The 24584-nt window shown below is 49.5% G+C and overlaps 1 long non-coding RNA gene across 1 annotated transcript in view; it reads left to right on the plus strand.

Annotated features, from left to right (window-relative positions):
- LOC121107263 overlaps positions 1–24584 on the plus strand; it is a 239851-nt gene that overhangs the window by 207042 nt on the left and 8225 nt on the right. The window lies entirely within an intron of this gene.

A 24584-nucleotide genomic window follows, 5' to 3' on the forward strand; every position in this document is an offset into this window, starting at 1 on the left:
CATTTCTTTGTGTATTCTTGACATGGGACTGAACTCTGTACTAGGTTTTGAGGTTTTTTATGTTTTTTCCTCAGTTCCTCTGACTGTTGGGCAGGTGTCTGCTCCAAGCTGTTTGCAGGAGCTGGTGCCAGCACATCAGCTGCTAATTCAGGGCCAATTATCCCTCCTTCCAGCTGCGCTTTGCTGTGTCCGGTACAGCACTACATGTGCAGACGTGGGCCTTCCTTTATTCTCCCAAATCCCTGCTGCCCCTTCACTTCTACCAACAGCTGAAAGTGATTTGGGAAGTGTTAATGAAGCTGCAATGAAGGCATTTAGCTGTCATCTTCTCCCAAAATTGGTGTTGCACCCTACTGATACTTCCCCTCAATACAGACCCAGTGCTCCCAGTGGCTCAGAGAGGCTGGATGCCGGGATCTGGCGCATGCTTCCTGCGTGCAGGAATAATTTGTACATCCCAGGGCCTAGGCTGCCTGCCCAGCCCAGCCACTATCCAAGATATCAGTTCCCATTCAGCACCGTGGCCTCCCATCCCACTCCCACAAACGATGACAAACGGAGTGAATTGGATGGAGCAGCAAGCATCGGCAGGAGGAGTAATTGGCCATTTACCAGATGAGATGGGACATGCTTTTTCCTGCACCTCCTTCCCAGTGCTGGGCAGCAGAGAGAGGATCCTTGCTGCAGAGGGATTGATCCTGCTGGAAGTGATGCTCAGGCCCCCCCAAGGCAGGCACAGTGCTGGAGCTGGGCTGAAGCCAACTGTAGGGTAGCAGTGCTGGGCTCCAGTGCTGGCTTTACTATTGCTTTAGCATCTAGAGCACCAGTGGGATGAGATTCTACAAAGTTCTTCAGATGCTGGGAGGGATCAACACTTCGGGACATGGCCAGTGAGCATGCTGGGGATATTTTGATGGTTGCAGTAGATGATCTTAGAGGTCTTTTCCAATCGTAATGATTCTGTGATTCTATCACCAAGTGATAGAAGTGCTGAAGAGCTCCTTATGAGGATGAGGAGGCGGTAGGAGGATGAGCCTCCCAAAACGGGCATGGAAAATGGTCGCAGCCCAGAAGGCTCCAATTGATGGAAGTGTGAAAATCTGCTTCAGGAAATTCCCGTCCATGCGAGAGGTGGAATTATGTGTGCATCACTACAGCTTTCCTCTTTTCTTCATTTAATTAAAAAGAAAATGTCTCCCTCCAAAGTCATTAATTACTAATGACACAATTAGAACCAGTAAAGAGGGAGAGGAAGAATAGGATGAAAATGGAAAGAAAAACAAAACCAAACCATAACCAAAACCAAAAACCCTCTGGCACTTCAAGCCATTTGAAGCTGAAGAGAAATTAAGGAAATAATTACTTGATTTAAACTTTATTCTCATTCCTGTTGTGCCTGTGCAAGATAGGCTGCATGCGATGGAAACCTCTGTCAGAGAAAGGAAATGCATCTCATTCATTTAACCTGGTTTTCCTGCTCAAGGGATGAGCCTGAGGCAGAGTCTCCCCTTGGGGGTCCCTCTCTGCACTGTGCTCAGGGTCCCATTCCCCACGGTTTCTTGCTTCTGGACGGGAGTCCAACACTGTAATCCCCCATGGTCACATTTTCCACACTTATATGGCCAGCACCAACTTTATCTTCAGCCTGAGCCCTTCTTCCTCCCCAGTCACCCCACTCCATGGACATCACAGCACCATCCCCTTCCTGTCCCACTCTGGTGGCCGATGGGGATAAGCAGGGACAAGTCCTGGTGTGTGAATTTAAAGCTCCCCGCTTGAAAGGATGGCTTAAATTGCTCGAAGGCTCCCTATGAAAAATAGATTAAGGGTGTGGGAAGAGGGAAGCCCAGCAGAGCTGCTGGCTGCCTGCTGAGTGCTTATTATTTCTGCCAGCTGGGTGTATTTGCTCAGTAATCTCGGATTGAAGTGGTTTTATGGGAGGGGAGGGAGCAGCTCCAGGCACTCCCTGAGGGGCCAGGATTAGGGAGGGAGGCTCAGCCTCCCCTGTGCTGCTGAGGTAGGGGGCTTGGCACAGGGACAGCTGCAGTAGGTGGCTTTGGGATCTGTGGTCTGGCTCACCATCCTGAGCATCCCTTGTGGTTGGGTCTGCTTGAGGTAGTTGCGTGGGATGGGAATGGGAACGGCTGGCTGGACTCTGAGTCATATGGGATGGTTTTTTGGTGATTCTATATAGAGCCAGGAGCTGGAGTTGATGATCCTTATAGATCCCTTCCAATGTGGAATATTCTATGATTCTGTGACTGCTCTGGTTTCTTCCAAGGACGTTAGGAATCTGCTGCAGGATGGATCCCACCCATGTGCTGCATCTCTCTGTGTTTGTTGTGCAGGCTGACCCTTTGATGGCAAATCTGAAACATTTGGTCTGCATTTATCATGGAGATCCTAAAGGTCTTAAAGGCCAACAGGGTTCTGCTGGGCCGTGCTCTTAACCCTGATTCTTATTGACTTTCTTCTTCTGCATCTATAAGAGTCATGCAAAGAAAATGCAGGGGAAAGCAAAAAAAAAAAAAAAAATAGGAAAGAAAAACCAAGTTCTTATTGACTGCTGAGCCCTTCCTGAGGCCATGGCAAACGGTGATGGGGAGGGGGAGCAGCTACTAATACCTTGTTTTGTCTTCAAGCAATTATGTGAAAATGAGTTAATCACAGGGTCACAGGAGCCATAACCATTAATTAATCCCCAGCATGAGCCGAAAAGATGAATTTCCTGCAGTAAACAAACGTGAGTAATGGCGTGGCAAAGCACCAAGCCGCCGCCGGGTTATCGCAGCCCGCACCGGGCTGCATCCCTGCTGCATCCCTGCCTTCAGCAAATAGGGGATTTCTGCAAACACAGATACTCAGTCACTCCCAGAAATGAGGAATTTTCCCAAATACTGATACGTGGTCACTCCTACAGGTGTAAGTAGTGAGAGCAGGAAGATGGGCAAGTGGAAATGCAGGGTGCTGGGAGGTATCATCGCTGCCCCTAAGCCATCTGGATTAGGCTTGGTTGTAAGCCGATGAGACTCAACGCTGGATCTCAAATATTTGTTTAATATCTGTTTTCACATTATTGCCATTGAAATAGCTGCTCTTGTGTCATGAACCTTTATGGGAAGATCCTGTTAAATCTCAAATGCAGATAAACTCATCAAGTCTAGAATCCAGCCCAGGGCAAATGCAACATTGCTGTAAGTGTGGGCATCTCCTGGAAAACTGGCTGCATGGCCACCTATCCTTTTTTTTTTTTTTTTTTGGTACTTTCTCTCATTTCTCCCCATTAAGCAGTTCATTACTGCCCTGGTGAAAAGGGCAGGGAGCCCTCTGAAAACTCATCTCATCGCAGACGGTTCCTCTAAAAACTCAAGCCGCACCAGTTCAATAAAAATGATGATTTGCTTTCAGCTGTGCAAGTTGGCTGCATGCACACGATTAAATTAGTTTAAACCCAGCCTCTATTTATTTAGCTAAATGGAATAGGAATAATGCTAAAACCAAACTGAAATCATCCCAATTCCTCCTGGGCTGTCAGAAATTGGTCAGGGCAGGCACAGAGCTCCGCTCTCCACTCTGCTTTGCATTTCTTGTGCTTTATTAAGCCCCCTGCTCACCGCGGTCAGCTCATGGCAGTGCTGCCAGAGCCTTCAAGCCTGACCATGAGCACATTCGTGGCTCCGTGACTGCAATCCCAACAACACAATGGAGCGACACTGGAAAGAGCCTTTGCTCCTGGAGCACTGGAGATGCTCAGCAGGTTCCTGAAGCTCTTCCTGGGTGCAGTGGTGGTGATGCTTCTCCTTGGGATGCTGTACCCAGGTTTGTCATATGGGATGTCCACGGGGCCATGGGGGTTAAAGGCGAGTGAAGCTGATGTGGCTTATTTGGCAGTGTAAACCCAAACGAGCAAATTTTCTTGTGTCTGGGAGACGTAGGAGAGGAAAACTATAAGAGCTGTCACTACAAATCAGTGGGAAAGGTTGTTGGGTTCTTTTTTTCCTCCCAATAAACATCATTTCAGGGCCCATCTACCCTTTTATTTCTTTAAATTCAGTCAATTTTTATTTTAAAAAGCCCTTCCATTAGAAAAAGGAAGTCAAAACAATTCACTTTAAAACAATCCCAGGGGAGCAGTCCTGAAGTGAAATATCTCATTCTGAAAGTACCGGAATGAAACATTTCAGCTTCTCCCAGCACCATTCCTTCAAACTCCAGCCTGAAACTGGGCTCCCCACATTTTCCCTTCTTTGGGTGCTCCCTGGTGCAGGTGTTGGGCACTGGAACAAGCAGCTCTGTTGCTGAAAGGACAGCTCCAGCCCTTGTTGGCCATGATTTCACCAACGCCAGTTGACTACAAGTCCTTGCTGGCAAAAATTAACTTCAGGAGCTGACAGACCAAAGCCCATTGCAGCATCCATCAAGCTCCATGCTTGGATGGCTTTAAGAAGGGGCATTTTGCTGAAATTTCTCATCTCTCATTTATTTGATAACTGACCTTTTCAGAATTTTCCGTCTTGCGGCCGGAGCAGCGCACGGCTGTGTTTGTTTTCCTTCTCCCAACTCCTAATGATCTCTTCACAGCCACGCTAACCTTTGGCAGGAACACTTGGTGAGCCTTATTAATTTATTGCACCATGCCCCGTGAGCAAATAAAGGGATCATGAAAAGAAATCTCCATCTGAAATGAGAGGTTTTGCATAAAACCTGTGGCTCTGACAGGAGCAGTTGTTTGGAAGAGGCATGGCCAAACTGGGAAGCTCTTTGGTACCTTGGACCAGTGGGATGAATGGGCTTGGAGCCAGGAGGAGCCCAAGTGGTCTCTTCAGATTCAGCCAGGCAAATGCTGATCTCACTTCCAACAATAATACCCTTCTTAGGAACAGGAAATGCTCCTGCCCATGCTGGGGGAAGCATGGTGTTCTAGAAGCGTTGCCGGCAGCAGAGTAGAAGGGAAGCAGACAGCTCTAAAAGCAAGAGAGGCAGAAGAGAAAATGAGCCTTTGCAATATCCTCACCCATTTACACACATAAAACTTTCTAAATGCTAAGCCAAATAAAGTCGTCTTATCGGCGTATTACCACTTAAGGCTCTTTCAGGCAGATTTAGGATGAATTAGTGCTTTTTTTAACTACAAATAGGAGCAAAGTGAAATTTGTTACTCCATCACCCCACATGGCTCTGTCTTAACCCTTCAAGGGCAGAGCTGCTGCCACTCCAGCTGCAGGCTAGGCATTGGGCTGCTGGTGTCAGGGCTGTTCCTTCCTTTCCTGGAGATGTTAGGCCAGGTTTGGGGTTTTGTGGTTTTGTTGAAGTATATTGGCTCCATAGCATCCTGATCTCCCCATGTTACTCTGGGGTGGGTGTTTATTTGAAGCACGAGGCAAGGATGGGATGATATGTGGTGATGCATCCATCTCACTGCAGGTGATATTTAACAGCTCCATGCACAAGGGCACAGGGTGACTCCTTGGCCTCTCTGTTTTGGGAACTTAAGGGCCCAAGCTTGCATCTAAGTTCTGAAAATCCAGTGCACATCCTCATGTCTGCACAGGACTGGTGTGGTCAGGTCTCTGGGGATCTCCTGGGAACTGTCCCACCAGGTCAGGGCTCATAGCCCAGTTGATCCCTGGAACACACTCCTATACACCAGCTTCATCACCCAGTGGAAATATGCTGCTTGTTAGCAATTAGTTGCCTGACTTAATTGCTCTCCAGTCATCTGGTGTTAGTTCTGCTCTTTCAGGAATGCTAATGTTTTACAAAGCCTTTCCCAACCTCCCCCCCTAGCAGCAGACACCACAACCTTTCTTCTCATGGAAGCCAGCCTTCTTCGGGCTTGCTGCAGATCCTCTGGGATGTTGGCAACCAGGATGCATGAAGCCCAGGAGGCTGGAAGTGCCATAAACTGTGGCTGTGAACTTCCAGCTGCTCAGTGCATGGCAAATGATGCTACCCAAACCATCACTGCTGGTGCTGGAGGTGATCTGGGCTGTTTGCAAAGGTGAAGATCCAAAGCCAAATCCATCCATAGAAGGTTCACCTTCAAGAGGGGCATCATTGGTGCCCTTCCAGTGTCCTGCTATTAATGAGGAGTCATTAGCAGAGCAGCTGTTGGAAGGGGCCTCCTGGGACCCGGTGTGAGAGAGCCATATGGTGCAGGAGGGATGGGTGGAAGCACGGCAGTACGAGCCTGGCAGCAGCTGCCAAGCCAGAGCAATGCAGGAGGCATCTTCTGCCAGTGCTGTGTGATGGATGGCAAGGAGAGGTCTGATGGCCCCATTCACTCCTCATCCACGTAACTCTTGGAAATCATCTTCATGCACTGTGTTGGGGCCATGAGCCTTTGCCACAAGCATATGCTTATGGAGCCAGTGGGAAATCTGCCCTGAAACACACAGGGAGGAAGCGTTGCTTTGGTTTGGGATTTTTGGGTTGCTCTTTTGCACTGTGTTAATCTATGTGCACTCCAGTTCCCAACGCCAGCTGAAAGGAGGATTTTCCCCTTGGTGAGGAATCGACTTCTTCACAATTCCTTTTCAGTACCTGCCAGGATGAGATAAAAAATCAAAATATGCTAAATCACCAGCTGGGCAGGGGAGACCCTCCTCAGCCCTGCTCGACCCAGTTTGCAGTCTGTTAACTCCAACCCCACTGTGTTATTCTTGTTGATATAGGAGAGCTCCTGAGCCATTCTACAAAATTCAGAAGCTGTCCGTGTCTCTTTTTTTTTTTCTTTTTTCTTTCTTTTCTTTTTTTTTTTAAGAGAGCTTTCTTCCCTTTCTTCCCAAGGCAAAACCAGACTCTTCGAGCGTGTCCTTTTCATGCAAGAGCAAGCGGAGCTCACTTTGAAAAATTCACGAGCAAGTTCCCCAGCCCCTGTTCCCAGCTTTCCTCTGCTGCACTGAAGCAAATTAAAAAGTAATTTACAAGCCTTCAGCCAATGGTCCAACACAGGGGAGGCACGAGGGATGGGTTTTGGTTTGCTCTCCCCTTGGCAGGAAAGGGAAGCAGCGTGTGGCTTTAGTATGTCCTCAGGCTCTGCTTCACTGAACAAAGCACCAGGCATGAGCTAAATGAGCAGAGCAGCCTCTGTGTGCTGGTTGAGTTCCATCAGAAGTGAGAGCAGCAATGGGAAGAGCCCAGATTTTTGTGCCCATGGGGTGTAGGTTGGGGCAGGAATAGAGTGCTGCTTCCTTTGGGTTCTCAGCACCATCTTCATCACGTTGTCCTTTCCCGTGTCCCCATCCAGCATCTCCACCACCACCATTTGTCCCCAGCCCTACAGCCTTGGCCCCAGCCACTGAGGAGCACACGAGCTCCATTTTCCCACAAAGAGAACTCCAACAGAAATGTCATGCAGAACAAGCATCTTTTTTTTTTTTTCTTTTTTCTTTTTTCCAGTCCTAATTACAGCCACAAGTTTGGCTTTTGTTGTTGTGTTTGGGAAGGCTTTCTGTGGAAAGGTGTGAATTGAGACCTTTCCTTGCCTCCCACTTCCAGCCCTATTTTTCTGCCTGGTCTCCATGTAAACCTCATCCTAGCTAACAACATTGCAATGCTGCTAACAAGTTCAGCTGTTGTTATTTTGCCCCAGGATGGCTTACACGGGCTCAGCAGTGACATTGCAGGCATGGAACACAGAGGCTGCAGCCCTAGGACACTTGGACACTGGCTGGCTGCCTTCCTCCATAGACGTTGGCCCAAACTCCAGAGGGTCTGGGAGGTGGATCCAGCTCCTGGATGCTCCAGGTGACCTTGTGCCTGGTCCCAGTGTCCATTCTCTGCAGCATCCCAGCTCTCTCTGTCCCAGCTTGCCCACCACAGCAGCCTCAGCCCCAGGACAAGGTGCCCAGGGATCCAACCACCCCACATCCATGCTTTCTCCATCCCCAGCACCCCTTTCCAACCCCAGGCTGAGCCATCAGAACAATTTCTCTGTGCTTTCTCTGCAGCCCTGGAGGGCAAATATATTAAAAAACATGACAGTACGTCTGAGCTGTTGTGTTTCTCACTGTTATTTGAGGAAAAAGGGCTGGAGCTTGTAGCTGTGATAAGTATATAACAGTGAAAGAACCAAGTTAACAAATATGAGTAAAAAGAGGACCTAGGGGAGGAGGTGGATCAACACTGTGCCTGGTCTGACTGCTCACACAAACTCTCCAGCAACTGCTGTGTGCCTCAGCATTGCAGGGTTACTGCCCAACCCTCTCGTGGAGCCACTTCTCCTAGAATAAACTCCTTTTTGCACAGCTTGTATAAAACCAGTGGCTTCACATCAGTACAACATACTGCTTTTCCCCCTTCCTCCCCCCCCCCCCAGTTTGTAGAATATTATTTCTTCTGAAAAGTCATCATTTTTCCACTCAATCCACCAAGCTCTCTGTACAGCATTACAAGGTGCTGGTACATCCAAGGCCCATTTACAACATATCTCCTGACAGCTCTGACACCGGGACTCTGTGTTTTGGAAGCTTGCTTTAGCTGGAAGCCCATTCCAGTTCGATGCCTGCTGTCAGCAGAGACTGCTTGTCTTGGTCTCATGCTGACATCTTCCAAGGCACTTCCAGCAGGTGAACGCCCGAGACGTGTTACCACAGTGAGGTGATGCTCCTCATTCCCGACCAAAACCCAAACCAAGTACTGGCAGGCAGGATTTTTGTAGGATCATAGAACCACAGTATGGCTTGGGTTCGAAGGAACCTTAAAGCCCATCCAGTTCCAACCCCTGCTGTGGGCTGGTTGCCACCTACTAGATCAGGTTGCCCAGGGCTCCATGCAGTGTGACCTTGAGCACCTCCAAGATTGGGACATCCACGGCTTCTCTGGTCAACACATTCATTTTCATTTATTACACTCTGGCCCATTTAGATGTACCCCTAAGTGTCACACTGAAGCTGCTACCAGGAGCTGCACACCCAGGAGCCAGCCCTCTTGATGATCAGTGGCCCAGATTTAAGTAGAAAGCACTTTGGGCTCATACAAATATCAAGCCTTCCGCTCAGCATACCCACATCTTATGCTCAGGATTCTCCACTCAACACGCAGATTCTCCAAACCAGCCCTAACATTGCTTCCTCTGGCCCGTCACCCACAGAGCCAACATTTTTTCCTTGCCAAATCTCTTAAATTTTGCTTTCGAGACTGTTTCTCCTGTTTGGCTTGCACATATCGTTTTTAGCTCACAGATCAAGGCATTTGGTACCAGCCACCAATCTGTGCTGCATGGCTCTCAGCCAGCAGTTCCTTCTCCCCCACCATGGGCTGCATCTGCATCCCGGGGATTGCGCCCCAGAAGATGGCTCAGGGTCCTCTTTGCTCCTTGCAGTCCTGCATGGCACAGATATGTGCTGGGATCGTGAATGGCCATGGAGTTCTGCATCCCCAGAGTCTCATCTGGAGTGGGGAACAGGGAGCACACCACTCTAAAACAGGTGATGCTCAGCGAGCTTCCCCATCCATCCCACTGTTTGGGAAGCCCTACACATCCCTATTGCCCCATTTGTCTGTTTTGCCCCACTTCTCCAGGAGCGATCAGGGACCAGCAGCCCCTCCCCAACAACGTGAGTGTGGTTTCATTTTCCCAAAACTGTGAGCTTCTCTCCTCCCCAAACCAAGACATGCCACAATACAAAAGACATTCAAAATCAGTTGCTTAAATCCCTGCATTCACCACGAAAACTGTTGCTTTAAGGGCAATGCCAGGCGAGCCCTACCTGCAGCCCCTCGATTCCCCACAGGTGATGGGCTCTGGGCTTTCACAGCTCTTTATAAATGGGGCCCCAGGACACAAGAGGAGGTTTGGGCTCCTGGCTGGTGGTGAGTTGGTTTGGTGCTGGCAGGAACAGAGCTATTTTTGTCTGCCGTCTGGAGCTGCAGAGGGGATGGGCTTTTTTGGGGGATGCTTTGCTCTCATTTCAAGTGACGCTGGGGCTGTGAATTGCATGACTCAGGGGGATTCAAGGAGAAATGTAAGAAAAATAGGAGGGTGTTGGTTCCCACCTGCCGCCCCCCCTGGTTCTTAAAGGTGTTTCTTTGGGTGCTGTTGGGAACTTGGTTTGGGGAAAAGTGGGTGCTTGGGCTCTTTGTGTGTGGTAATAGCACAGAAGTGGGGATGCAGTCACCTCTCTCTTCTGTGTCACCTGTGGGGAAGCTGAGGCAGCAGACAGTTGTCCTGTGTGGCTGCATGCCCTCTTTGTGGTCTGCATCACCTGCTCCCTGTTTTTCCTCATTAAAAGAGAGAACTCAAGCAGCTGGTGCAGAGGGAAATTGATGATGTAGTACCACTTTGTTTTTTTTTTTTTTTGCCTTTTTCTTCCCTGTCCTTCTGTCAGAGCCTGGGACCTCATGGGCAGTGTGGTCCCTTTGCAGCAGACCCCACAACCCCATTGAAGTGCTCATTGTTCCCCCAGCCATGTCCCCACACCAGCTCTGTGTCTGCCGCTCCAGGATGCTCTCCCTGCTGAGCTGGGAATTACTTGGAGCAATGTTCCCTTTCAGATATTCAATTTTAGCTTCCCCTTTCTTAATTTAATTCCATCATTCTTCCGTTTTGCCCCCGGGAAGCAATATCGCGTCCTGATATCCAGAGAGAACTTGCTCTGCCATCTTTAATTTGCCTCAATTAGAAGGTGAGGCAGTGCTCCCCTTTGCCTGGTGGGATTCCCACCACCACTTCTATACCACAGCAGCTTCCATGGTTGGATCCAACCCTACATTTCTGCTCCTGAACCCCATGGCAGATTTGGGTTCTCTGCAGGATAGGGCCCCATGGGTTCACCCTACAGCTGATCACCCAACGGCAATGCCTCTGCCATACTCCCTCTTCCTGAGTGTTTCTCTTCCCCTGCAGCTGTTTTCATGAGGCCTTTGTTACCTCCTAACTGTTCAAACCACTTTTCCACATTTCTCTTGATAAAAGCAGTTTTTTTTCTTAAAGCAGTTCAGCATCTCAGCCATTTTAGACTCATCGTCTGCTTCATCCCTTTTATTGTTTAGCAAATGGCCTACTTTCTCCCTAATGTTTTTTCCACTTTCCCCCAGAAAGAGTTGATTTTTTTTTTCCCCTTTTTTTTTTTTTAACTGCTTTCTTCTGCCTCTTAAATAATTTCTCCTGCATTGACTCTGTTTTTATGTTATTCCCACTCACTCCTTCCCCAGGCCTCTCTCCCCACTCCACAGCTCTTCCAGTGCTGGGGTTTGGATTTATTAATCTTTTTTTCCTCTCCTCCTAGCAAATCTCTCAGGTTTGGGGTTTGTTGTGTTTATTCCAAAAGCTGAGGGGTTTCCTGTATTCCTGGCAATGCTGGAAGAGGTGAGGGCTTCAGTACTCCTCATCCGCTTTCTTTTTGCCTCTCTTATTTCTCATAAAGCATTTGTCTCAGGTGAGCATCCGAAGGATGATGTATATTGGAAGGGAATGAAGGCACGTGTTACATTGGCTGAGACAGGCAATTTGTTTGTTTGTCTTTTTAGAAAAGCACCCAGACTGTTTCATGGCCATAACCCATCATTCAGCTCCTCGTGGGCTCCTCCAACCATCAACCCATCCCCACCATGCCCACTGACCACGTACCTCATTGCCACATGTACCCATTTATTGAACACCTCCAGGGATGGTGACCCCACCACCTCCCTGGGCAGCTGTGCCACTGCAGCACTGCTCTTAGGAGAAGAAATGTTTCCATCTATCCAACCTGAAGCGGACTGGTGCAACTTAAGGCCATTATCTCTCATCCCTTACCCTGGATAAGGGGAAGTTGGCCCCAAAACATAGCATTTGTGGGCCAGTGCCAACTTAAGCAAATTGTTCTGGGTCGGAAGGAAGGACACTGAAGACAAAATGTGTTGCTGCAAAAAAGCTTCACTTGCAAATATTGAACTAACTTTTAATCTTGGAGGCAAACAAAGCCTTTCCCTTCAGCTGGAGTTAGGGATTTGTCTTGTAGGGAAGGCACTTGCAATGTGGCCTGTTCCTCAGTGGGGCCGTTAATTACATCTCTTACTGCTCTGCCAGGCTGCAGATCCTCACGCAGCCTGTAGTAACACAATTCTTTTCAGATTCCTATTACTACTGTCAGATTCGGTTGAAATTGGCTGGTAAGCTATGAAATTCCGAGAGAAGAAGCAACAGCTGTGTCAGGCACAGGGGGTGAGATTGCCTGGGCCTCTTTTTTCCTGGGAAAGCACACTTAAGGGAAACCAAATGCCCTTTATTTTCTTTGCTGAATGTTTTGCTTGCAACGTGAGGGGCAGGGTGGGAGATGTCCCCTGCATTGGGACCTCGTGCCAGGGGAGAGGTGGATTTTGGCTGTAGGATGGCAATGCTTGATGCCAACGTCAGCCCGTTGCTCTTGGGATCGTTGTGCATCCCTGCTTGGTGCAGTTTGACACTCGCTGCCTGCAGAAAGGCCGCATGGGGAGCATGCATCCGTATCCATCGCGACTTTGCAACAAACAAGCATAGAAGATCAGATGTTCTATCTTCCCTTTTAGCATGCCTTATGCCTTATTTATGACTCTCATTGAAGGGAGCGAGTGCAGGGACGTGGGCAGAATAACGCATGGGTTAGAGGTGAGGAGAGGAGAAACTTCTGCAGCAAAGTCAGGGGGCACAGCTTGCAGAAGTGGTGTTTGTGTTGCTGCTTCCCAACACGGGAAGGCGTGTGTGCAAACACGAGCCCTCGTGTCCTCCGCTGCAAAGCAGCCTCCCTCTCCTGTGAATCAAAGTGAGAACATTAAATCATCATCCTCCACAAAAACACTCGAACACCAAAATTAGCCAAGAGTCAGCTGAAACATAGATCATTAGGGTGCTAAGGAGGCTGGTGCTGCTGTTGCAGTGTGCGGTCATGCATTAGTTGCGCCAGGGGAGGTTCAGGTTGGATATCTGGAAATATTTATTCTCTGAAATAGCGCTGATGTAGTGGCACACAGTGCATGGGGGGAGGGGGATCGCCATCTCTGCAGGTGTTAAAGAGCTGTGGGGATGTGGCACCGAGGGATATGGTCAGTGGGCATGGTGAGAGTGGGTTGGGATTGGACTTTGGGATCTGAGAGGTCTTTCCCAACCTGAATGGTTCTATGTGGAAAGCTCTTTGTGTGCATAAGTACCTGGATGTGTCTGCATGCTCCAAGGACTGTGGGTCAAAATCAGGCTCCTGGCGAAGCTGTGCTAAGGGAACATGACTTGCTTTAACGTGCCAGCAGCTTGGAGATTAGGAAATGCCAGAAATTGTGCTCATAAGCTCTGGTTCATCCAGCTGCTCCATGCAGAAGCAAGCCTTGCAGGTGCAGCGGAGCAGGCACTGCGTGTCCCTCACCACCACCACTCGCCCATCACGAGCACTTATCCCACCAATGAGCTCCATCCCAGGGCTCTGTGTGCTGCACCCCAAGGTGGGCTCGGAGCCCCCAACTCACTGCAGGATGCTCCGGTGCCAGCAGCCCATCTCTTTGAGACGGGAGACTTCAGAAGGAAGAGAGCGTCCTACCTCCGACATCTCCACTGAGCCGTATTATTAGTTTTGGCGATTAAATAGAAACCCGTTTGCAGGTGACAATGCTGTAAAAATAAGTAGGTACCAGAGCCAACATTGTGAAAATAAGGCAGGAGAACAGAACTCAGGCAACATACATAATCCGTGGGGAAATAAGCGTGTGAATAATGAATGTGCACTGGAAAAAAATAAAATACATTATTGTGGTAAAGATAAGTCTATTAAAGTCGTGCTGCAGAGCCTGCGCTGGGATGCTGATGGATTGTTGAGTTCTTTGCCTCCAGGCACAGCTCTCCTGCACTCAGCCATGTGCACCCACCCCAGCAGACAGACAGACAGCCCTGTCCCCTCCATCCCCACCAGTGGCTCAGTGGGTGCATCAGACCTTCTTGGAGCGACTGTGCTTTGATGCAGGAAGCGATGGGGCTGCTGCAGTTTGGAGATGCTCCAACGTCAGCGTGAGCCACCTCCTTCTCTTTGCCCAAATATGAGGTTTTGCTGTCACTGCTGCTCCGGAGGGTGAAGGTCTTAATTAACAACGCCGACATGAATTGCTGTGCTCTGTCACTCCCCCAGCAGTGCCTGTGTTGTTTCTCACTGACCCGGAACAGTTTGTCTGTGGTCCGTGCAGGCATGGCAGGATGGTGTCTGCTCCCATTATGGGGCTCAGTGCTGATCTGAGCTTTGTTTCCATGTTGTGTGTGGTTTGGGGTTGTTTTTTGTTTTTTGTTTTTTTTTTTTCCTGAAGAAAAGGGGTTTTTGTTCATTTTTCTTCTTCACCAGGAGGAAATCTCCAATTGAGCAGTCTCTTTGAATCAATGTCTTTCCCTTTGAAGAAGGCCTTTGCTGTTTGGGGATGTTTGGCCGTCCTTTTTTGAACCTCTCCAGGATGTGACTTGGGTGAGGTGGGATGAAAAGGCAGAGGGATGAAAAGGTTTGGTGCTTCATCACGGCCCTTCTGGGGAATGGTATGTCAGGGCATGGAGGTTTGTGGCCATCGGGTGATGGAGGCTATCCCAAATCTCACATGGATGGATGTTCTGCTGAGATTGGCTGTATGTTGACCCCCAACTCACCAAAAGGCAATGCATTGGTGAAGGCTGCCTTGGGAGGTGGTGGAGTCATTGCCCCTCGAGGGCACTGAGGGATGTGGTTTAGTGCGGTCACAGGCATGGGTTGATGGTTAGACTGGATGGTCCTATTGGTCTTTCTAAACTTAATGATTCTATGGTATGAGGTGAGGACAGGATGAGGCCAACCAAGAGCTGCCCCACATCTCCCAGACTCCATAAACAAAGTCCGGCTTCACTACCCCAGGAGAAAAGAATTCAAGTGCTGATGTTCAACTTGGAGCTCTTCACGTCTTCCAAATGCAACCATCCCCTGCGGAACATTCATGTTTATTTTTTACCGCTTTTATCATTATTTTCTCTAAAGCTCTGCTGACAGCCAAAGCCCCTGAGTTGGTTTTTCTCCATACACAGATGAGCATGGGCTGGCTGGGAGTGGAAGCTCTGCTTTTGTGGGGATTGCTTGAAAATGAGGAAGGGGGAAAAGAAAAAGACAGAGTGGTGGGGGAATAGGTATGAATTGCACTGGGAAAACTTTGCAGGAAAGCCACAAAGTATAAGGATTTGCTGTGGGAATGGAAAGGTTGTCCTTGATGCTTTGAAGATGGGATTGGAGGCTTGATGGTTTGTAGATGGGCTCAGTTGGCATTGCCTTGTTTTTTTTTTTTTTTTCTTATCAGTAGGGATTTTTTTATCTCCCTTCAGGAGGATATTTTTAACCTACAGCCTTCCAAGAGAGTGTCAGCTGGGAACATTTGCTTTTCTTTAAATTCCTGTGCAGGAAAAGAAGAGTAAGGCAAACTCTGAGTCTGGGGCAGTTTTGGTGTGAAGGATGCTCTCATTTCTAGCATTTCTCTAGCCATGAGCTCCCAGTTCTACTTCTTCTTCCCCATTTTGTGCATTAAGCCAGTCTCTGTAGATCTGAGTGCCTAAATCCTGAGGCTTGTGGAGAAAAAAAAAACAACTGGTGTGGTTGCTTCTGCCACCAAACCTATCCAGTTGACCGCTCCAGTCTGCGCAGAGCTCATTGTGCCCAGGCAGCATCACTGCGGTGAGCCCAGCTGGCAGCTGGGGTTTGTCCCCTCCAGCACTTCACTCCCTAAAAAACGCTGAAAGCCACTGTTGTGCTGTTTTATCGTTGCTTCTTGCTCCTTTGGGGAATTGGTGCCAGCCCTCCCGCAGCAAACCTGCAGCTCTGCTCTGCAAAGGGACGGGAGCAGAGGCAGGTGTGTGAGGACGAAGTGCTGAATAGTGATGAGTGCCCATCAGCTACAATCCTGCCTTTGACAGATCAAGGGAAGTGGCTCCAGGGTCTTTTTCTCCGCACTTCAGCCTGGAGCTGTGACAGCTTGGGTATGGCCAAGCATTTATTGCTGCAAATGGGACAGCGGGATTGGGAGGTTCTTATAGTCCCAAGTGGGGAACTGGATGTGATGGCATCAACACCTATTGGCTTTGATGCTGCTGGGCACTGTGGGGTGACCCCAGAGCATCCCAGGCTTCCTAGAGCATCGCTGAGGACGGTTCTCAGTGCTGACAGCAATGTCCCTGCCCGACCCTGGGGCAGTCGGTGGGAGCAGCAGTGCAGGAGCACAGCCAAGGCTCTCCCTCCCCCCATCCCTTTCCTCCCCATGGCTGCCACTTTGCATTTTCATTTTGCAAACACCTCATCATCAAGCTAATTAATACGTTCTGGAGGAACTCTTCCTGGCTTTCATCAAACTTAAATCAGCATTTATATTAGTGTGTTGCCTGCTCCGTGCTATTTAGTAAAGTCCAGCATAACTTTTATTTTCCTCCCAGATCCTTACAGCCCTTCTGGGCTCTATGGCAGCACCTTGCTACCACTGTGCCCACAGTTTGGCTGCAGGCAGCATTAGTTCATGGCCCCCAGGTCCCTGTGCTGCCTCATTCAGCCCCATCCTGGTGCCAGGTCTGGGCTCCCTTTCCTTGTCCTCATCCTGGATTGTGACACCATCATATAGATAGACACTTTGTATTGATGCTTTCAGTCCCTTCCTTGCTGCCAAAAGAGACGCTGCCCTTTACTTTTGCTCTCTTCTGGCCCCTGTTCAGGAGTGATGGGCTGAGCCAACACCAGGGTCCTTTTATGAGTGCTCTGTCCCCAACCTATGGATCAGAGCTGAGCCCAGCACCCCCTCACTCTGTCTCTGGGAAGATGAGCACACAGCAGGGTTTTTGGAGGGAGATGGTGAGCGAACGTGTGATGTGGCACCGCATCCCCCCCTCCTGCCGCGGATCCTGGAGGCCACCATGGATGCTGAATGCCTTTGACGTTGTGATTTCAGTGCTCGGAGGAGTGGGGAGGTCTGCAGGCTGTGTGACACAGCCGCTCACAGTTTTAACTTTGGGGTCACACACCCCCTGCTCCGTGCCCTTACAGCCCCTGGCGAGCAGCCAGGAGGTTCAATGGGGTTGAGCAAAGACCCTTACCAATCCTTTTGGCACACTGATTCCCATCTGCTGGGAAACTCCCCCGTCGGCGTGCAGTAATCCCTCACCGCATTCCCTGCTGCCATCATCGATTATTGGTGTCAGTGCGGGTGCAGGATGGGTCAGCAGTCCCCTGAGGGTTGGGCAGAAAGCCATCAGTAACGCTGATCAGAGGTGCTGTGGGGGTCAGAGCACACTGCCCCCACCTCAGCTCACAGTGGGACAGGACTGGCAGTCGTTCGAGCTGAGTGGTGCAGGAGGTTTGTATTCACTTCAGGTCACGCTGATACTGCCTGGCCCATCAGGTGGCCTTCTGTGATGGAGTTGGTGGAGAAAGGAAGGGCATCTCCCTGGGTTTGTGCAAGGCCTTTGACGTGGTCCAGCACCACATCCTTATCTCTAAATTGGAGAGTGTAGTGGAAATGCTGAGTTGTGGCCTGAAGCAGTGATTGAACACCTGGTGGAAGGCAGGGCCAACCCAGGGGAGCTCAGGTGTGAGCAATTCAGCTGAGTGACTGGAAGGCGTGGAGTCAGGATCCAGCCCTTCCCAGACCTCATTTAAGGGCTGGCAGGGAAGGTGCAAGGATCTCTTGCTGGAGATCCCTGCAGCTCTGAGGCCTTCCAAAGGTAAGCAGCTCATTGCCTTCATTTCTGTATCTGCTGCGTTTGTGCTTGTTCTCATTTGCTGTAGCCAAAGACTTTGCCAACCTGCTATTGCTGTGGTACTTTCCATTCCATTATAGCATTACAGAGAGGTATGGATTTGAAGGGTGGACTACTGAGGGGATGAGGAATTGGTTGGATGGTGGCAGCTGGAGAGCTGTGGGCAAAGGCTCTGTGTCCATTGGAGGCAGTGATGAGTGGTGTCCCTCAGGAGTCCATTTTGGGGCTGGTGTTCTTCAGCATCTCCATCAATGACAGAGATGGAACTAGGTGATCTCTAAGGTCTCTTCCAACCTAAGGCCGTTCTATGATAACAGAGCTGCCCCTTCAGCTCCCAAACACCAGTGCAGCCTTGCTGGGGTGGTCGCTTTGCCCCTGCCCCTTTCCCTCCCAAAAGACCACTAATACCTTGCACACCTTGGTGCAGAAACTCTGCAGTGGGACAGAACCACACTTCTATTTTATCCAATTGTTTGCACGGTAAATTGCAGAGACTTTTGCCTCTGGCTTAGTGAGTTCCCCAGACCCCTGGCAGCTGCACTCCTCCTTGTGAGCACGTTCCCAAAACATTCTTGGGGCTTTTCCCAGCTCTCTGGCCAGTTAGGAGGACAACAAATGATCAAACCACGCTGGCTGCTTGGCACACCAGGGCTTTGCTGCTGCTTTCGCTGTATCAGCTCAGAAAATGTATCCTTCAATCAGTTTAAGCCCCTAGGCTTGATGTAATTTTACCGCTGCCTTCTCTCTAAGGTACTTTTAGGGCTGCTATCTCCAAGTATTTACAGGCGAGGAGAGCAGCAAAGTGAGAAAAGGCTTTGCTAATTTTGTCCTTGGCCTCAGCAGCAGCTCAGGGCACTGTGGATGAAACTTTTCCCCTTGTGGTTCAGAGGGACCTGGGTGGCACCAGGTTTGCAAAGAGCTCTTTTCACACAACCCAGCAACACCAGCAGAGCCCCCAGCCTTGGCATGACCTGTGGTGTTTCTTGGTCCTTCAAACTTCCCACCCCATGCCTTTCTTTGGGGTGGGAATTGGGTTTGAGGTGGGCACAGCACCACGCAAGGATGCCCCCAGATAGCCTTCTCTTGGTCTCCATTCCCCTCTCTATAATACTCCAAAGAGGGGTAAACCTCTCTGGAGAGGTGGAAACCCCAATGCAGGCTGAGATCCTGCACAGGGAGGCAGGAGGTGCCCGCGCTGAGCTCCGTCGAGTTGATGGCTTTATCGTGTCAGTTTATAACCCAGTTAGATTTTTGCCTCCGTTTCTGTTCATAAAAATTATTCTTGGACAGGTCTCTGAAGCCTGAGCTGTCAGCAGCGCTACGTTACATTTTTAAATAAATCAGTCAATAAATCAAGCGCAGAATAAGCACTGCAGCAAGGCATATGCTTCATCCGGAGTCAGCGAGACTGGCACCTGCTGGAAGTTGAGCTTTGCTCTTCGAGGTGGGATGAGGTTTGCTAAATCCAGCCCTGCAGAGAGCCTTTAAATATAGCTAATTGTGCATTGTGTGTCACAGGCAAGACCTTGCCTCCTGAATAACCCCATGGCTATGTCTATGGTTATAGCACAATGCCTTTGGCCGTTATTGGAAATGTTCTTTAGCCATTGCACAGCAGCCCAATTTCTCCCTTCCTTTGGGTCAATCTCAAAGCCAGCCCACGCCAATGTGGGACTCACTGGTTCCTCAAATGCTTCCCCTTATCCTACCCTGCAGCTGGGTGGAGTTAACTTACACAGACCTGGGATTCACACCATCTTCTCCACTTCCTGCTTTTGGGATCTGATGTGCCAGACCCAGTTGTCTCTCTTCCAGGGATTTTTGCTATGGCCATGTTGGGTTGAGTGGCAGAGGTAGGAAATGACCACAGAGTGCAGCAGAGAATTTGCCCTGTGATTTCTTTCATCTCTTTTCAGTCCTACTGCTGCAGTGCCCATCCAGTGTATTTTTCCACCCCGTGGGATGCTGTGCCCAGCACTACAGCAGTGCAGAGCTCAGCTCTCCTCTCTCCCCATCCCTGCACCCCTCCATCCATCACATCTCCATTTGGCTGTGCTGAGGCCACCTCTCACCTTGCAGATGAAGTTATAGTGGCTAATGCAGCAAATGAAATGCATTAATCAAGGAGGAGAGAAAAATGTGGAGGGAAGAGTGTTCATTCATCCACTCCTTGATGTTTCTAACGGTGCTTTTGTTTGCATCTTCTTTCTGTCTTGCACACACGCAGTGATTTCAGGACCAAGCAGAACTGAAGATTCCAGCAGTAGAAAGACAAAAATCCCCCACACCTTCTCCCGCATCCTCAAAACTTGGGAGGTTGCTTAGTGACAGCTTTGCTGCTCTCGTTTCCTCACTCGGAGAACCCAAGCTCTTAAAAGCAAGAAAATGGCTATTTGAGGACCTGATAGCTCATGTTCCTTGATGGCCCCTTCCCTGCAGCCCACAGCAGCAGGCAATGAATGAAGCAGCCTGTCCACTCCTCTCCTTTCTGCTGGCCAGCTCCATTTATTTTTTTTTACTATTGTTCTGCTGTTGTTAGGATTGCTATTCTGTGATCCCATTTAAAGTCATTGATTTACCACTGAGTCCTCAATAAGCAATTTGGAGCAATTGGAGCTGTTATCTTACAATAGATCACACAGTGCTGGGAGTGGTGGGAAAGGGGGAAGGGAAGGAGAGGGGAAAGAAGAAGGAGAAATGGTTGGGGTTGCCCACAGGGTTTGGGACTTCCAGCCACAGCTGGGCTGGAGCCATGGGGGCCTGCCCCAGACAGGCTTTGAATCACAGAATCATTAAGGTTTGGAAAAAACCTCTAAGGTCATCTTATTCAACCATCAAACCATCCCTGCCATGCCCACTAAAGGGGAATTAAGTTCCCCATCATTTCTTTTAGAAACCCCTTGAGAGCAGCCAGGCTGCCCAGCCTTGCTCCCATCCTTGCAGACCAACCTGGTGTAGAGGGAACCAAACCCACCCTGCCTGGGCTGTGCTGGTTGCTCACACAAGCCAAAAACCAGGAGCGTGCTCTAAGGGAACATCTTAGCAAAAGTCAGTTTGCTAGTTAAAAGCTCCCCAAAGGCTCCATCTTTCCAAGAGGAAGAAGGAGAAATCAACAGCAGTGTTATTTCCCATTATGCCGAGGCAGATGGTTATCCCCGTGCCAAGTCTGAATCACTGGAATCCCCCCCCCCCCCCCCAAAAAAAAGGACCATTCCTGTGCTGGAGAGACTCAGTTGGGTGTTGGGAGGCTCTGCCAGCCTTCCTCTGTCCAGCACCCTGGGTCCCCATGCTCCTGATCCCATCCAGCCTTTAGTTGGGGGCATTTTGGCACCTCCAGGTGTCAATAGGGTTGAGCCAGGACTGCCTCTTGCGTGCTCAGTGTTTCCTTCACTGATTTGCCAACAACAGATTTATTTGGGGTTTTTCTGCTTCCCAGTTCTGGAGCGGTTTGGGAAAAACAAAATGGCTTTCCAGAGGTATCATCTGTGCTCCTGCTCCCTTTCAGTCAAACTCAAAAGTCTTTGGGCTGACTTACAGCTTTTTAAGGCAAAACCCAAATAAATGCCATCAAAGGGCACGTCGAGGGTGGAGAAAGATCAGAAGGTCAGAGGCCCACTATAAGCCAAGAAAATGTGTCAAAAGCAAATATTTACATTTCTGATTGTTTCTTTCTGTCCAGAGTGCCCCAGTGTTTCAGCCATGAGTGGCTGCGTGAACTGGGAACGAATTGGGGTTATTTGGGGTGAGCACATTCTTGGTATGGGGAAGGATCCGGATTAGATGGAGCAGCCCCAGCTCCTCTCCACCCTGGCCATCATTCAGCTCCATACCCTGAACTGCCCTCATGCATCTCTCTCTCCATCTGAAAGCACTCATCATTTGGGATCAGAATGCCACCGACATAGACACAGCCAGGGATCACTTGGGAGCGGTCAGAAGCTGTCTCTGCCCTGCTGAAGGATTTTCCAGCAGCCATTCACCCCCTATTTATTGACCCAGCAATGCTTGCAGCGCTCCGCAGGTCCCCGGGGTGGGGATTTTACGGGATCGTGCTGATTCCCCATTGCACAGCCTCTGTGTTTAAATGCTTTTGAACCCACACAGAGCCAGAAACTGAGTGAGGTCCTGCCGGGCTAAATGGATTTCACTGCCGAAACAGAAAGGAATGGGCTCCCAGGAATAAGTGATATTATTTACATGGTATCGATCGGCGCTGAGCTTTTGCTGGCTCAGCACTTTTAACCCCTGGTTTTCATCAGCCGAGTGCTTAACCCTCAGGTAATTGGATTTGCAGCTGTTATTGTGATCTATGCTGCCTCCAATTACTCTCCATGGGGCACCCATAGGACGGGGAGCCCAAATAGGGATCCTCGTAAGAGCAGGGAGAGCAAAGTATCACGGCACGTGGGGTCAAGAGTGTTTGAGTAGACTGAGCACAGGTGGATGAAGCCTTTTTCCAGGAAGCTTTGAGGAACTGAGGTTCAGTATCTTGACCCCTTTGTGCAGGATCGTGGCGGCAATGCCCTTGTTCCCATTCCCATTGCATCCATTGAAGCCCTCATGGCTGAGCTGCTCTCTCCCACCAAAAAGTTGTCCATCCGATGGAACAGTTCTTCCTTTGGGGTCCCAACAAAGGCTGACAACAAAAAAAAAAGCCATAAAGCAGCTGATGGGCAAGGAATGAGGAGCTGTGATTTTTCCTGTGTTGCCACAGGACTCTGTCTTCCTTGGGCTGACACCAAAGGACTCATTGGCTGTCACAGAATCATAGAATCACAAAGGTTGAAGAAGGCCACCAAGATCATTTCATCCAACATAGACACAGGCAGGTTTTGGCCCCCGAAGTGCAGAGACCCTCAGAAGCAAAATCTTCCATAGGTGTCTATGGGGTAAAGTGGTGAACAAAGCCACGAGCAATCTCTTGTGTCTTGTCTTCCATCGCAGCCAAGAGAAATGCATTATTGGTCTTGACACGGAGGTGCAGCAGATGGATAATTGGGTGACATTTGCTGCTCTGCGTCACGCGGGGTCAGATGAGATGGTCTTTTGTGACCTTTAAATCCGTGAACTAACAAAATTTGGCCTTCTTTGGGTGATGCTGTTGGAAAGGGTGGGAAACAGAGGCTGCTGGGGTTGGAAATGCAGTGCTGGGTGCTGGGCATAGAGCTGCAGCATCACAGGGCTCCCTGCAGACCCAGATTCCTTTTCCAGTTACTAATGGTGTTTCCCATGCCCAGATGCTGCGGTGTTTCCCAGCGCAAACCACCCAGCAATTTGCTGATGCTGTTATCCAGTGTCTGCAGCCAATTGTTTGGAAGACAGCTGGAGAGCCTGGAATTGAAGAGAAGTGACAGCAAAATCCTGGAAAGGGTCAGGAAATCCCCAGAAAACACATGGAAATTCCATAGCAAGGTCCTTGACCAGGAGCTCTGCCCTGCAGGCATTGCTGGCTTTCTCTTGGCTAAAACCCAATGGTGACTGCCCCAGAGCTTCCAGGCATTCTGGGGATGCTGAACTCCCCCCAGCAGAGCCATCACATCCTACTGAATCCTACAATTTCCTCCTTCTGCCTTTCCCAGGGGTGGATTTTGGCAGCCCCAGGGCTGGTAGTAGGGGAAAATCATCCCAGTGCAGAGCAGGAGCCCCAGAATATTGAGACCTTATTGGTTTTCCTAATCCTTTCTGAGCCAGACGAAAAATGGAGTGAAGAGACCCCAGAAATAATGGTGCAATTACCAAAGTCATTATCCCAGGTGCTGTGCAAACCCATGCTAATGTCAACAGGTGTGAAGGAGAGCAGACAGCTGGAGGAGGAGGAGAGTGGTGGGATCCCCAGGTGTGGCAGAGTATGAGCTCCATGCAGAGGAGCAGGGAAAATTCCTGTTTTCCTCCTCTCTCCCTCCTCTCTTAATGGTTTGAAGGGGTTGGGTGCGTTAAGTGGTTTAATTATTTTCATAGCACATAATTTAAAGGGGATGTTTGGCTCATGGGAAGGTGGGGGGGGATGCAGGGGTGGGGGTCCAGCTCTGCCTCCCCAGAGCTGCATGCAGCCTCTCTGCTCTGCATTAAAATGCAAATGTGTGCCTGCCTGCTGGGAGCAGATAGCGGAACACCAAAAAGCAAGAGAATAAACAGAGGGCAGAGCGGGAGGGGAGCTGGGAGAGAGGCGTCTGTTTAATTATTTTCCCCTATTTTCTTTTCTTCTTCAATGAGATTTGGCCATCTGAGGGCCATTTGGTTGCTGTATTTACGGGTGCTGAAGCACTAAGCAGGAAAAGTGCTGCTTTGGGACTGGCTGAGCGCTGGGTGCCATGCAACCCTATCATCACACCCATGCCAAAACACAGCTTTCCTGGGTTTTGACCCCAGGATTTCAGCTGGTGCCTCCCTGGCATGTTTCCTGCAAGGGAATTAGGGCCCAAACACCTCTGTGGTGAGCTGCTCCCCTTATGCTCCTATTGCTCAAAGGGAACTCGGGAGGACTGGTGTGTTCACATGGGTGTGCACATTATGTATATGCGTTCCTGCACCACTGCACCTAAGCAAAGCCCTTGGCATCAATCCATTAAGGGAATGCACACGTGCATAGTTATGTATGTGTGTGTGTGTGTATATATAGATAGATAGACACACATTGTATATGCATGTATATATACATATGTATTTATAATGTATAAATACATACATATTTATGCCTCAATAAATAGCTTTACCTATCTAGATTTTGCTCTCTCCGTTGTAAAGATGCCCTGAGCAGGGCTGTCACCATCCCTACCAGGGTAGGGGAACACTCCATTGGGAGGAGGAAGTGGGGCAGAGCTCTTCCCCACTCCCCTGCCCACCTCCGCCCCACGATGCAGGAATGGGATGCATGTTATCTAACAGTTTTCTCACTTCTCCC

This window comes from Gallus gallus, chromosome 19 (assembly GCF_016699485.2).
Source record: "Gallus gallus isolate bGalGal1 chromosome 19, bGalGal1.mat.broiler.GRCg7b, whole genome shotgun sequence".
Classification (NCBI taxonomy): domain Eukaryota; kingdom Metazoa; phylum Chordata; class Aves; order Galliformes; family Phasianidae; genus Gallus; species Gallus gallus.